This window comes from Neofelis nebulosa, chromosome 2 (assembly GCF_028018385.1).
Source record: "Neofelis nebulosa isolate mNeoNeb1 chromosome 2, mNeoNeb1.pri, whole genome shotgun sequence".
NCBI classification, from domain to species: Eukaryota; Metazoa; Chordata; class Mammalia; order Carnivora; family Felidae; genus Neofelis; species Neofelis nebulosa.
In genome coordinates this window covers 125,531,173-125,543,657 of record NC_080783.1, presented here as the reverse complement: position 1 = coordinate 125,543,657, position 12,485 = coordinate 125,531,173, and the positions used below count along the sequence as shown (strand labels likewise).

The window sequence follows — 12,485 nt, the reverse complement described above, 5'->3', positions numbered from 1 at the left end:
TTACCAGCTGCTTAACCAGCAGGTTCCTGGTGGCTGGTCAGCTGGAACTGCTTCCTGACGACAAACAGGAAGGATGAAGCAGCCTGTGAAGCAGCTTCCCTCATTGGCCTCATTGACAGAAAAAAAAAAAATTTAAATCTTACAACATTGAGGAGAACTTCATGCTATTAATAACTCCTCAAGCCTTTTCCTGGAGAGGGGAACGAGCCAGCTTTAGGTTGCCCTGGAGGAACCTTTGCACTTGCCTGCGTTAACAAGCCTTTACAAGCCTCCAGTCCCAGGTCCTGATGACTTGTCCTCCACACTTGCTTACGGCTTTGGCTCCGTAATCTCATGGCAATCCTGACCCCCTCCGTGAAACTGGAGCCTCCTCTACAGCAAAATAAACCTCCCCACCATTCAGGCAGCTTGCCTTCTCTTATGCAGGATGCTGGAAAGAGTTCAGGGAAAAGAGAGATTAAGGCAGGCAAGGAAATAAGGTGAGAGTTCCTGGTAGATGATAGCAAATCCCTGCTCTGACACTTCCTGGCTGTGTGGCTGTAGGGAAATTACTTCACCTCTCTGAACCTAAACTTCCTCATCTGTAAGACAGGGAAAATAAACCTGGTGCCTTATAGGGTTGGAGGCGCTGTGACTTATAAAGGGCTTCGTACTGTCCGTTTGGAAAGAGGAAGGGTCAGTAAGTGTGACCTGTATGGGTCTCATTAGCGCTCACATCCCACAATGGCAGTGGTTCAGAATTTGGGCTCTGTTATTTATTACACGTGTGACTTTGAGCAAACCTCATTGGGCTTCCATTTTCTCCTGGGCAAAATGGATATAAGGATTCCCATCTCATATGGAATCTTGTAAAGATGAGCTGGCATCATGCACACAAAACAGTAAGGTGGCCAGACACAGGCATTCAGGAAATGGGGGCGTTTACAGTTTGCTGATGAAAAATTGGCATATTTCCTGTAAAACATAGGAGTTTTGCAAAACCAGATCTAAACCCCTGGCTGCCCAGTCCCCAAAGGCTCAGAGAATGAACAGGTTCTAATCCCGTATCTACTCCTGAACTCCTGTCCTGTAAGGTGTTCCGTCTTCATCTCCTTTCTCGCTCTTCCAGCTTCTCCTTGTCTCCCTGCCTAGGCCTCTCATTAGTCCAATTAATAAACTGTTGCTGTCACTTCAGTTCAGCCCCAGGACCAGCGTCCCTTGTGGATGCGCCATTATGCTGGGGAAGTGAATTGTGGGGCACCCTCATTTCCACAGGGGAGTGGAACAAGGACCTGGGGTTGGCAGGAGATGGACCTCCCTGTGCCCCAGTCTCGTAGAACATCAACAGGATAATCAGTGAGAACTTCATTATCCAGAATGAGAGTCTGGCTGTTTGGCACATCACCAGGGTCCCATTTATGGGCTGGAAGGTTCTGGCCTGAGGCCTCTGGCTTTCCACGCACTGGCCTTCAGCTCCCCCTTGAACATGTACACACACACACACACACACACACACACAATGCAGGCACGCACACAATTTCCCTGGGCTTTTAGTAAGCTAAAGAGTTTGTGGGTACATTCCAGGCCTGGAAGGCTGGTGAGCCGAGTGAAGCTGATGCTGGAGGGCCCAGAAACGCATGACTGCTCTTGCTGATTGCTGAGAATACCCAAGCCCTGAGGTTCCCAAGAGCCCATTAAACCATCACAAGTGTCTCATCCCTAGTGAGAGCAGTCCCCCACCTCCCCGGCCTTGGAAAGATAAAGGACCAGGCCTGGGGAGTGGCCCAGCTGGCTGAAAACAAGAAGATGGGACTATTGGGTTAGCTCAGAAGCTCCAGCAGCCCGGGGACAGGTTGGTTTGCTAGGTACACAATGGAGTCCGCATTCACAGCCTCCTCCCTGACATCCTATGGTGTGAAACTGGAGTTTATGCTGAGGACAGGGGAGGGTAGGAGGCATGGTTTGATGGGGAGTTATTTCCCCAGCCAGTTATATCATTCATACCTGTTCAGGCATACATTTAGGGGAAACGGGGTTCCTATCAAAGTCATTGCGCTGACACCTGGCTCTCACCTGCTGCCCTGTCAGCACTTCTATTTGCCACCCAGAATTATGAGCTTCCATGCTGGCCTTAGCCCAAGCTGAACGTGGAGAGGGATACGTTTTCCTTCACTTCTTTGTCTAATTCCCCACAACCACAAAAACACACGTGCTGTGTATAATAGACTTCACGGTAGGTCTCCGAGTGTGGTTCTCAAAATATAGTCCATGGGCCAGCTGCATCATCATCACCTGGGAACTTGTTAGAAATACAGATTCTTCAGCATTACCCCAGGCCTACAGAATTAGAAATTCTGGGAGCCAGCCCAACAATTTGTTTATTAACAAGCCCTTCAAGCGATTCTGATACCTGCTGAAATTTAAGGACCATTACTGTATGTTTGAAGATACCTTGAGGGGCGCCTGGGTGGCTCAGTCGGTTAAGCCGCCGACTTCGGCTCGGGTCGTGATCTCGCGGTCTGTGGGTTTGAGCCCCGCGTCGGGCTCTGTGCTGACAGCTCAGAGCCTGGAGCCTGTTTCGGATTCTGTGTCTCCCTCTCTCTGACCCTCCCCTGTTCATGCTCGGTCTCTCTCTGTCTCAAAAATAAATAAACGTTAAAAAAAAAATTAAAAAAAAAATGAAGATACCTTGAAAAAAATCACAGTATAGGGAAGGAGACTAAATTCAAACAGAATTGTAAATAGGACTGTTTACAAGCCCATAGGAATATAAAAAGGGTCTTTCATGGAGTTTTGCTTCCCTCTCTGGAGGCCCACATGAAGAGGTTGATTTCTTCCCATATAAAAACAATCCTAAGCATGTGCTCACACACATACCACACACACACACATGCACACACACGCACACACGAGAACCCATTCCCCACCTTTTCTCTACAGAGGCCACAACATTCTTGAATTTTGTGTTTACCATTTACATGCATGCTTTTATTGCATATTTACTACATATAATTTTTTGCATATTTTAAACTTTGTGTATTTTGGACATACCAGACATATCTGCTGGCAGTTTGCTTTTTTCATTTGTCATTAAGTTTTGAGATTTATTTTAGGTGCTACTACATCTATTTTTTTGTTGGTGGACTTTTAGATTGATCCAATTTCCTTTTTTTCCCCAAATTTTTATTTGAATTCTAGTTAGTTAAGGGGTGCCTGGGTGGCTCAGTCAACTGAGCATCCGCCTTCAGCTCAGGTCATGATTTCACAGTTTGTGAGAACTGAGCCCCGCATTGGGCTCGCTGCTATTGGTGTGGAGCCTGCTTCAGATCCTCTGTCCCCCTCTCTCTTTCCCCCTCCCCCCACTCTCTCTCTCTCAAAAATAGACATTAAAAACTAAATTATAGTTAGTTAACATTCAACTTTCAACTATTATAACTAATCCTGCAATTAACACTCAAGTATGTCGATGTATAAGAGTTTCTCTAGGATAGCAATCCCTATCAAAATAACACCAGCATTCTTCACAGAGCTAGGACAAACAATCCTAAAATTTGTATGGAACCAGAAAAGACCCTGAATAGCCAAAGAAATCTTGAAAAAGAAAACTGAAGCCGGAGGCATCACACTCCCGGACTTCAAGACGTAATACAAAGCTGTAATCATCAAGACAGTATGGTACTGGCACAAAAACAGAGACTCAGATCAATGGAACAGAATAGAGAACCCAGAAATGGTCCCACAAACGTATGGCCAACTAATCTTTGACAAAGCAGGAAAGAATGTCCAATGGAATAAAGACAGTCTCTTCAGCAAGTGGTGCTGGGAAAACTGGAGAGCAACATTCAGAAGAATGAACCTGGACCACTTTCTTACATCATACACAAAAATAAACTCAAAATGGATGTAAGACCTAAACGTACGACAGGAAGCCATCAAAATCCTCCAGGAGAAAGCAAACAAAACCACTTTGACCACTTTGACCACAGCAACTTCTTACTCAACACATCTCCGGAGGAAAGGGAAACAAAAGCAAAAATGAACTACTGGGACCTCATCAAAATAAAAAGCTTCTGCACAGCGAAGAAAACAATCAGCAAAACTAAAAGACAACCAACAGAATGGGAGAAGATATTTACAAATGACATATCAGATAAAGGGTTAGTATCCAAAATCTATACAGAACTTATCAAACTCAATACCCAAAAACAAATAATCCAGTGAGGAAATGGGCAAAAGACATGAATAAACACTTCTCCAAAGAAGACAGCCAGATGGTGAACACATGAAAAAATGCTCAACATCACTCATCATCAGGGAAATACAAATCAAAACCACATGGAGATACCACCTCACACCAGTGGGAATGGCTAACATTAACAACTCAGGCAACAACCTGTGTTGGCGAGGATGTGGAGAAAGAGGATCTTTTTTGCACTGTTGGTGGGAATGCAAACTGGTGCAGTCACTCTGGAAAACAGTATGGAGTTCCTCAAAAAACTCAAAATAGAACTACCCTATGACCCAGCAAATGCGCTACTAGGTATTTATCCAAGGGATACAGGTGTGCTGTTTCGAAGGGACACATGCACCCCCATGTTTATAGCAGCACTATCGACAATAGCCAAAGTATGGAAAGAGCCCAAATGTCCGTCAACAGATGAATGGATAAAGCGGTGGTGTATATATACAATGGAGTGTTACTCAACAATCAAAAAGAATGAAATCTTGCCATTTCCAACTACATGGATGGAACTGGAGGGTATTATGCTAAGTGAAATTAGAGAAAGACAAATATCATATGACTTTACTCATATGAGGAATTTAAGATACTAAACATATGAGCATAAGGGAAGGGAAGCAAAAAAGTATAAAAACAAGGAGGGAGACAAAACATAAGAGACTCATAAATATAGAGAACAAACAGAGGGTTGCTGGAGGGGTTGTGGGAGGGGGGATGGGCTAAATGGGTAAGGGACATTAAGGAATCTACTCCTGAAATCATTGTTGTACTATATGCTAACTAACTTGGATGTAAACTAAATAATAAATAAATTAAAAAAGAGTTTCTCTAGGGTATATACCTATGAATGGAATTACTGGATTATAGTAGTGTGAATCTTCAACTTTGCTAGATCCAAGTTATTCTTTGAAGTGGTTATATTAATTTATGCTGCTGCAATAATAAGGTATAAGAGTTCCTGTTGGGGCGCCTGGGTGGCGCAGTCGGTTAAGCGTCCGACTTCAGCCAGGTCACGATCTCGCGGTCCGTGAGTTCGAGCCCCGCGTCAGGCTCTGGGCTGATGGCTCGGAGCCTGGAGCCTGTTTCCGATTCTGTGTCTCCCTCTCTCTCTGCCCCTCCCCCGTTCATGCTCTGTCTCTCTCTGTCCCAAAAATAAATAAAAAACGTTGAAAAAAAAAATTTAAAAAAAAAAAAAAAAAAAAGAGTTCCTGTTGCTCATGGCCAACATTTGGTATTGTTAGACTTTAATACTTATGTTACATTTCTCAATTTTTAGATGTGAATGGTATTTTTTTGGGGGTAGTTTTAATTTGCATTCATCTGATTAATATTAAAGTTGAATATTTTTTATAATGTTTATTTGGCCATTTGGTTAATTCTGTGATTTCATGTTTATTTCTTTCCCTTGTTTTTCTATTGGGTTGTTTATCTTTTCTCTAGTGAAGTGAGGATTTTTTTTTAATGTTTATTTATTTTTAAGATAGAGCACGAGCAGGGAGAGGAAGAGAGAGAGGGAGGGAGAGAAGCCCAAGCAGACTCCATGCTTTTGTCAGTACAGAGCCTAATACGGGGCTCGATCTCAGATCTCACAAACTGTGAGATCACGACCTGAGCCAAAATCAAGAGCTGGATGCTTAACTAACTGAGCCACTCAGGAGCCCTGAGGAATTTTTTACATACTCTGGGTAGGCATTATAAATTTCTTCTTTCATTCGTAGCTACTATTTTCACATTATTTATGGTGTTTTGTGGTTTGGATGTTTTTCATTTTAATATAGTCAGATTTATCGACATTTTTCCATCTAGTTGGTGCTCTTTGAGTCATGGTTACAAAAGATTTCTGTGTCAGTGAAGGCTGAGATGCCATAACAAAGAGACCCCAAAATGCTGTGCATTAAAGAACAGATACATTTATTCTCTCACAAAACAGTCCCGAAGATTGCTGAGGTGGCTTTGCTGAACAGAGACATTCAGGGACCCGGGTTCATGCCATCTGGTGAGTCTGCCATCCCCTTGGGCATATCACCATGGTTATAATCAAAGTTGAATTGCTGCCATATTCAAATTCCAACCAGCAGGAAAGGGAAGGAGGGCGTGGTGGAGGCATACCGATGTCAAGTTCCAGAGCTGTAATTGGCAGTCAGCATTTCTGCTTATATCCCATTGTAAGAAATTGATTTCATTATGAGACCTATCTGCAATGTGATTATTATGGAAGAATAGGAGAGTAGATTTGGTGAGCAAAGAGTAGTTTCTGTCTACCTTCTCTACCCAAGGTCTTTATTCCATTAGGGTTTTATGTTTGTTATAATGTGAGCTAGGGATCTCTTTTATTTTATTTTTTTACATTCCAGCATATTTGTTGTTTGTATTGTGACCTGTGTCTTATATCAATCTCCCTGTGGGCGTGACTTGATTTCTGGACTCTGTATTCTGTTCTTGTTGTTTATCCCTATACCTCTTCCCCACTTTCTTAATCACTAGAGTAGTATTTTATAAGTCTTATTGTTTGGAAGAATCAGCTCCTTGACTTAGCTGTTTTTTTTAATAAAGATAGTCTTGGTTCTTCTTGGACCTTTGCTCTTTATAATTTTAGAATCAACTTGTCAAGTTTCATAAAATTCTTTCTTGGAATTGTGCTGCACTTATGGATTCATTTTGGCAGATTTGTCAGTCTTAACCTTTCTATGACACACTATAACATATGTAAAAGTGTAAAAAAAAATAGAAATCTACATTTTGGTTGTCAAGCAAAACCGATGTAACCACCTTCCAGGTCAAGAAACAGAATATTGCTGGAACTCCAGAAGTTCCCTGTATGTTGCTTACCAATCACAATCATTCTCCTCCTGCATTAGAGGTCACCACTCTTAGCTTTTCTAGGAATAATTACCTTTTCTTTATAGTTTACTGTCTGTGTATGCATCTCTCAATAACATTTCCTTTGTAAGCTTTATATGAAAAAAGTAATTTGGATCATTGGCTCAATATTATGTTTGGGTTGTTTCCAGTGTTGAGCAATTATAATAAGGCTGCCATCTACATTTTGGTGCATGTGCCCAGGTACATAAGCATGCCTATCTCTAAAGTGTATACCTAAATGTGGAATTGCTGCCTTATGATACATGTACATTTTCAGCTTTATTAGATAATCCCATGCTGTTTCCCATTCCCATTAGCCTTTGATGAGACACCTCATTGCTCTATTTTCTTTTCTGCCTTTTTTTTTGAAAAAATTTAAATGTTTATTTATTTATTGTTGAGAGAGTGAGAGAGCGAGCAAGCGAGTGCAAGTGGGGGAAGGGAAGTAAGAGGGGTACAGAGGATCCCAAGTAGGCTCTGCTGACAGCAGTGAGCTAGATGTGGGGCTCAAACTTGCGAACCACAAGATCATGACCTGAACCAAAGTCGGTTGCTCAACCAACTGAGCCACCCAGGCTCCTGTCATTGCTCCATTTTCTTACCAACACTTGGGATTGTCAGGTTTTATCATTTTCATCAGTCTGATAAGTGTAATGCTATTTCATTGTGGTTTTAATATTCCACTTCCCTGACACATAAAGAGCTCAGACAGTATTTCACGTGCTTTTTGGCTATTTGTTTGTTTGTTTTTTTTTTTTTGAAGTGCACCTTAAAATTTTACGCCCATTTTTCTTTTGGATTGTTTGCCTTATCTCAGTTATTTTTGCAAATTCAGGATAGTTTGTTGGTTATGTATGTTGTAAATATCTTTTTTATGTATGTTTTGTGAAGTTTATTTTGATGTATTCATATTTATCATTGTTTTCTTTTATGGTGAATGATTTTTGTTTGTTTGTTTTAAGATATCCTTCCCTATTCCAAAATGAAAAAGATAGTCTTTACTGTTCTCTTCTGAAAGCTTCATGGTTTTACTTTTCATTATTAGGCCTTGAATTGATTTTTGTACATGGTGTGAGAAGGAATCCAGTTTCATTTTTTTTCCTGTATGATTATCTAATGACCTCCGTTCCATTTATTAAAAAGTCTATCCTTTCTCCAATGATCTGAAGTTCTACCTGGGTCAAAAAATCAAATGTATGTAGCTAAGTCTCTGAAATGTACCGAAAATCTACCTAAATTTCCCTGTGGCAGTACTACATACTACCATTATAGTTTTATTTTATTTTCATTAACTTTTTTTTAATGTTTATTTATTTTTTAAAGAGAGAGACAGCATGAGCAGGGGAAGGACAGAGAGAGAGGGAGACACAGAATCTGAAGCAGGGTCCAGGCCCCCAGCTGTCAGCACAGAGCCTGACACGGGGCTTGAACCCACGAACCATAAGATCATGACCTGAGCCAAAGTCGGACACTTAACTGACTGGGGCACCCAGGTGCCCCCTAATCACTATAGTTTTAATGCTTATCTTTCTTCTTTCTTTCTTTCTTTCTTTCTTTCTTTCTTTCTTACATTTATTTATTTTTTTAGTAATCTCTACACCCAATGTGGGACTCAAACGCATCACCCCCAGGTAAAGAGTTGCACTTTCTTCTGACTGAGACAGCCAGGTGGCCCCTTAACATCTAACTTGATATCTGGTAAAGCAAATTTTTCTACATTTCCTGCTGGTATTTTTCCCTTGCAATACCATGTACATTTGGGATTTTTACTAGGATTGCATTAAGTCTACAATCAATCTGGGAGAATTGATATCTTTATGATAATGACTTTTCCAATCTAAAAGCAGAGTATAACTCTCCAGCTACTTAGGCATTTTAAGAAATACTTTTCAATAATGTTTTTTTTTTTTTTTAAATGCTTATTTATTTATTTTTGAGAGAGAGAGAAGGAGGGGAGGGGCAGCGGGAGAAAAAGAGACAGAATCTTAAGCACTGTCAGCACAGGGCCCGACACACTTGAACTCACAAACCATGAGATCATGACCTGAGCCAAAATCAAGAATTGGGTGCTTAATCGACTGAGCCACCCAAGAGCCCCTCAATAATGTTGTATTATGTTCTCCATACGCTTTTTCTCTTGCACTTCTTTGTTTGATCGCGGTATCTTTTAGTTCTATCCTAGATGTCTTGTAATTTTTATTGCTATTGCACATGCTGTCTTTTAAAAACTATATTTTATAATTGCTGATTTATTACATTAACAATTGATTTTAGTTTGTGGATCCTGTAGTCAGAGATTTGTTAAGTCTTTTTAATAATTCCAGTAGTTTACTTGAAGATTCTTTTGGATGCTTTTCTTCAATCATATCCTGTATGAGTAAGGGTAGTTTTGTATCTTCTCTTAAAATCCTTAAACCTTTGATAACTTTGCTTGTACTGGTTAGGACCTCCTTCTGCACTCGTTACAACCTCTGGTACTCTGTTGTATGGAAGCAGTAATAGACATCTTTGTCTTTAACCTAAATGTAAAATGAGAATTTTAAGAAATATTTAATTAGTGGGGTGCCTGGGTGGCTCAGTCAGTTAAGCGTCTGGCTCTTGATTTTGGCTCACGTCATGATCTCATGGTTCATGAGAAGGAGCCTTGTGTGGAGCTCGTGAAGCCTGCTTGGGATTCTGTCTTTCTGCCCCTCCTTGGCTTGTGTGTGCATGTGTGCATACTCTCTCTCAAAATAAATAAACAAACATTTAAAAAATATTTAATTAGCTTAAAAAGATTTATTTAATGTTTACTTATTTTTGAGAGAGAGAGAGAGAGAGAGAGAGAGAGCAAGGGAGGGACAGAGAGAGAGGGGTCAGAGGATCTCAAGCGAGCTCTGCACTGACAGCAGAGAGCCCAGTGTGGGGCTGGAACCCACAAACTGTGAGATCATGACCTGATCTGAAGTTTGTTGCTCAATGGACTGAGATACAGCTACCTAGGTACCCCTAATTATCTTTTTTAAAAGTAGACTACACACCCAGCATGGAGCCCAACATGGGGCTTGAACTCATGACCCTGAGATCAAGACCTGAGCAGAGATCTAGAGTCAGATGCATAACTGACCAAACCACCCAAGTGTCCCAGTATAATGAATATTTTTAATGTTTATATTATATTGCATTTTTTTAATATTGCATTTTTTAAAAGTTTATTTATTTATTTTGAGAGAGCCCAATGCCAGGCTCAAAGTCACGAACTGTGAGATCATGACCTGAGCCCAAATCAAGAGTTAGTCACTCAACTGACTGAGCCCTATTATACTTCATTTTTAAAGAGCTTTTTAAAAAGTATTCTCTACACCTAACATGGGGCTCAAACTCATAACCCCGAAATCAAGAATTGAACACTCTATTGACTGAGTCAGCCAGGCACCCCTAGGATATTGTATTTTGTATTTTTTAAATAAAGTTTATTTATTTATTTTGAGAGAGAGAGAAAGAATCCCAAGCAGGGGGATTCTCACACCATCAGCATGGAGCCCGATGTGGGGTTTGAACTCCGGAACTGTGAGATCATGACCTGAACTGAAACTGAGTCAGACACTTAACTGATTGAGCCACCCAGTACCCCAATTATATTTTATTATTTTTTTTATTTTTTTATTTTTTTTTAATTTTTTTTTTTCCCAACGTTTTTTTTTTTTTTTTATTTTTGGGACAGAGAGAGACAGAGCATGAACGGGGGAGGGGCAGAGAGAGAGGGAGACACAGAATCGGAAACAGGCTCCAGGCTCCGAGCCATCGGCCCAGAGCCTGATGCGGGGCTCGAACTCACGGACCGCGAGATCGTGACCTGGCTGAAGTCGGACGCTTAACCGACTGCGCCACCCAGGCGCCCCCCAATTATATTTTATTTTTAATGTTAATATTAAGTATGATGTTTGCTGCAGGTTTTGGTAAATATCTTTTATTAGCTTAAGGAAGTTCATTGTGTCTCAAGTTGGCAAAGAGTATTTATAATATGTCTGTAATATGTCCGGAATATTATGTCTAACACACATATATGATATATGATATATCTTATATAGTAGGTATTTACATATATCTTACGGCATATGTGATCTATATTATATATCATATAGTGTATATATGTGTTAAAGAAGAAAAACCATACAGGTATTTTAGTAAATGAAAAAATATATGATATACATTATATTTATAATATATATGTAATACATATAACATGTATATACATACATACTATATCTGATAATGTAGTAAGTTGCTGGCATTCTGATTTACTTATTAAGGAGTACATTCATGCTGTTTGCTGTGCAGATGGTTTTGAGGGGAATAAGGTTGGAAAAAAGAGTTCGGTTAGGAGGCTACTGAAGTGGCATAGGTCAGACATGCTTGTGCCTTGAGCTGGTGTGGCGGTAACAGAGATGGAGAGAAGTAGTCAGGTTTTTTTTTCTTCCAAGATTTTATTTAAATTCAAGTTAGTTAAGAGGTGCCTGGGTGGCTCAGTCGGTTAAGCGTCTGACTTCGTCTCAGGTCATGATCTTGTGGTTCATGAGTTTGAGCCCCACGTTGGGCTCTGTGCTGACAGCTCAGAGCCTGGAGCCTACTTTGGATTCTGTGTCTTCCTCTCTCTGCCCTTCCCCCACTCACACTGTCTCTCTCTCTCTCTCAAAAATAAACAAACATTAAAACATTTTTTAAAAAGTTCAAGTTAGTTAACATATAATGTAGTATTGGTTTCAGGAATAGAATTTAGTTATTTATCACTTACATATAACACACAGTGTTCATCAGAACAAGTGCCCTCATTAATGCCCATCACCCATTTAACTCACCCCCCCCACCTCCCCTCCAGCATCCCTCGATTAGTTCTCTATAGTTAAGAGTCTTTTATGGTTTGTCTCCCTCTTTGTTTTTATCTTACTTTATTTTTCCTTCCCTTCCCCTATGTTCATCTGTCTCATTTCTTAAATTCTATATATGGTATTTTTCTTTCTCTGACTAATTTCACTTACCATAATACCCTATAGTTCCATCCATGTCATTGCAAATGATAAGATTCATTCTTCGTGAAGGCTGAGTAATACTCCATTGTGTATATATACCACATCTTCTTTACCCATTCATCAGTGGATGGACATTTGGACTCTTCCCATAACTTGTCTATTGTTGATAGTGCTGCTCTAAACATAGGAATGCATGCGCTCCTTTGAATCTGTATTGTTGCATCCTTTGTATAAATACTTAGTGGTGCAATTGCTGGGTTGTAGAGTAGTTTTATTTTTAGTTTATTCAGGAATCTCCATACAGTTTTCCAGAGTGGCTATACCAGTTGGCATTCCCACCAACAGTGTAAGAGGATTCCCCTTTCCTCACATCCTCAACAGCGTCTGTTGTTTCC

At 40.4% G+C, this 12,485-nt stretch overlaps 1 long non-coding RNA gene across 1 annotated transcript; it reads left to right on the top strand.

Annotated features, from left to right (window-relative positions):
- Positions 1 to 2,664: 2,664 nt before the first annotated feature.
- LOC131504172 (uncharacterized) lies at positions 2,665 to 5,576 on the top strand. Its single transcript, XR_009257836.1, has 2 exons — positions 2,665 to 5,173; positions 5,425 to 5,576. It is a non-coding gene; the product is annotated as an uncharacterized LOC131504172 (long non-coding RNA).
- Positions 5,577 to 12,485: the final 6,909 nt, after the last annotated feature.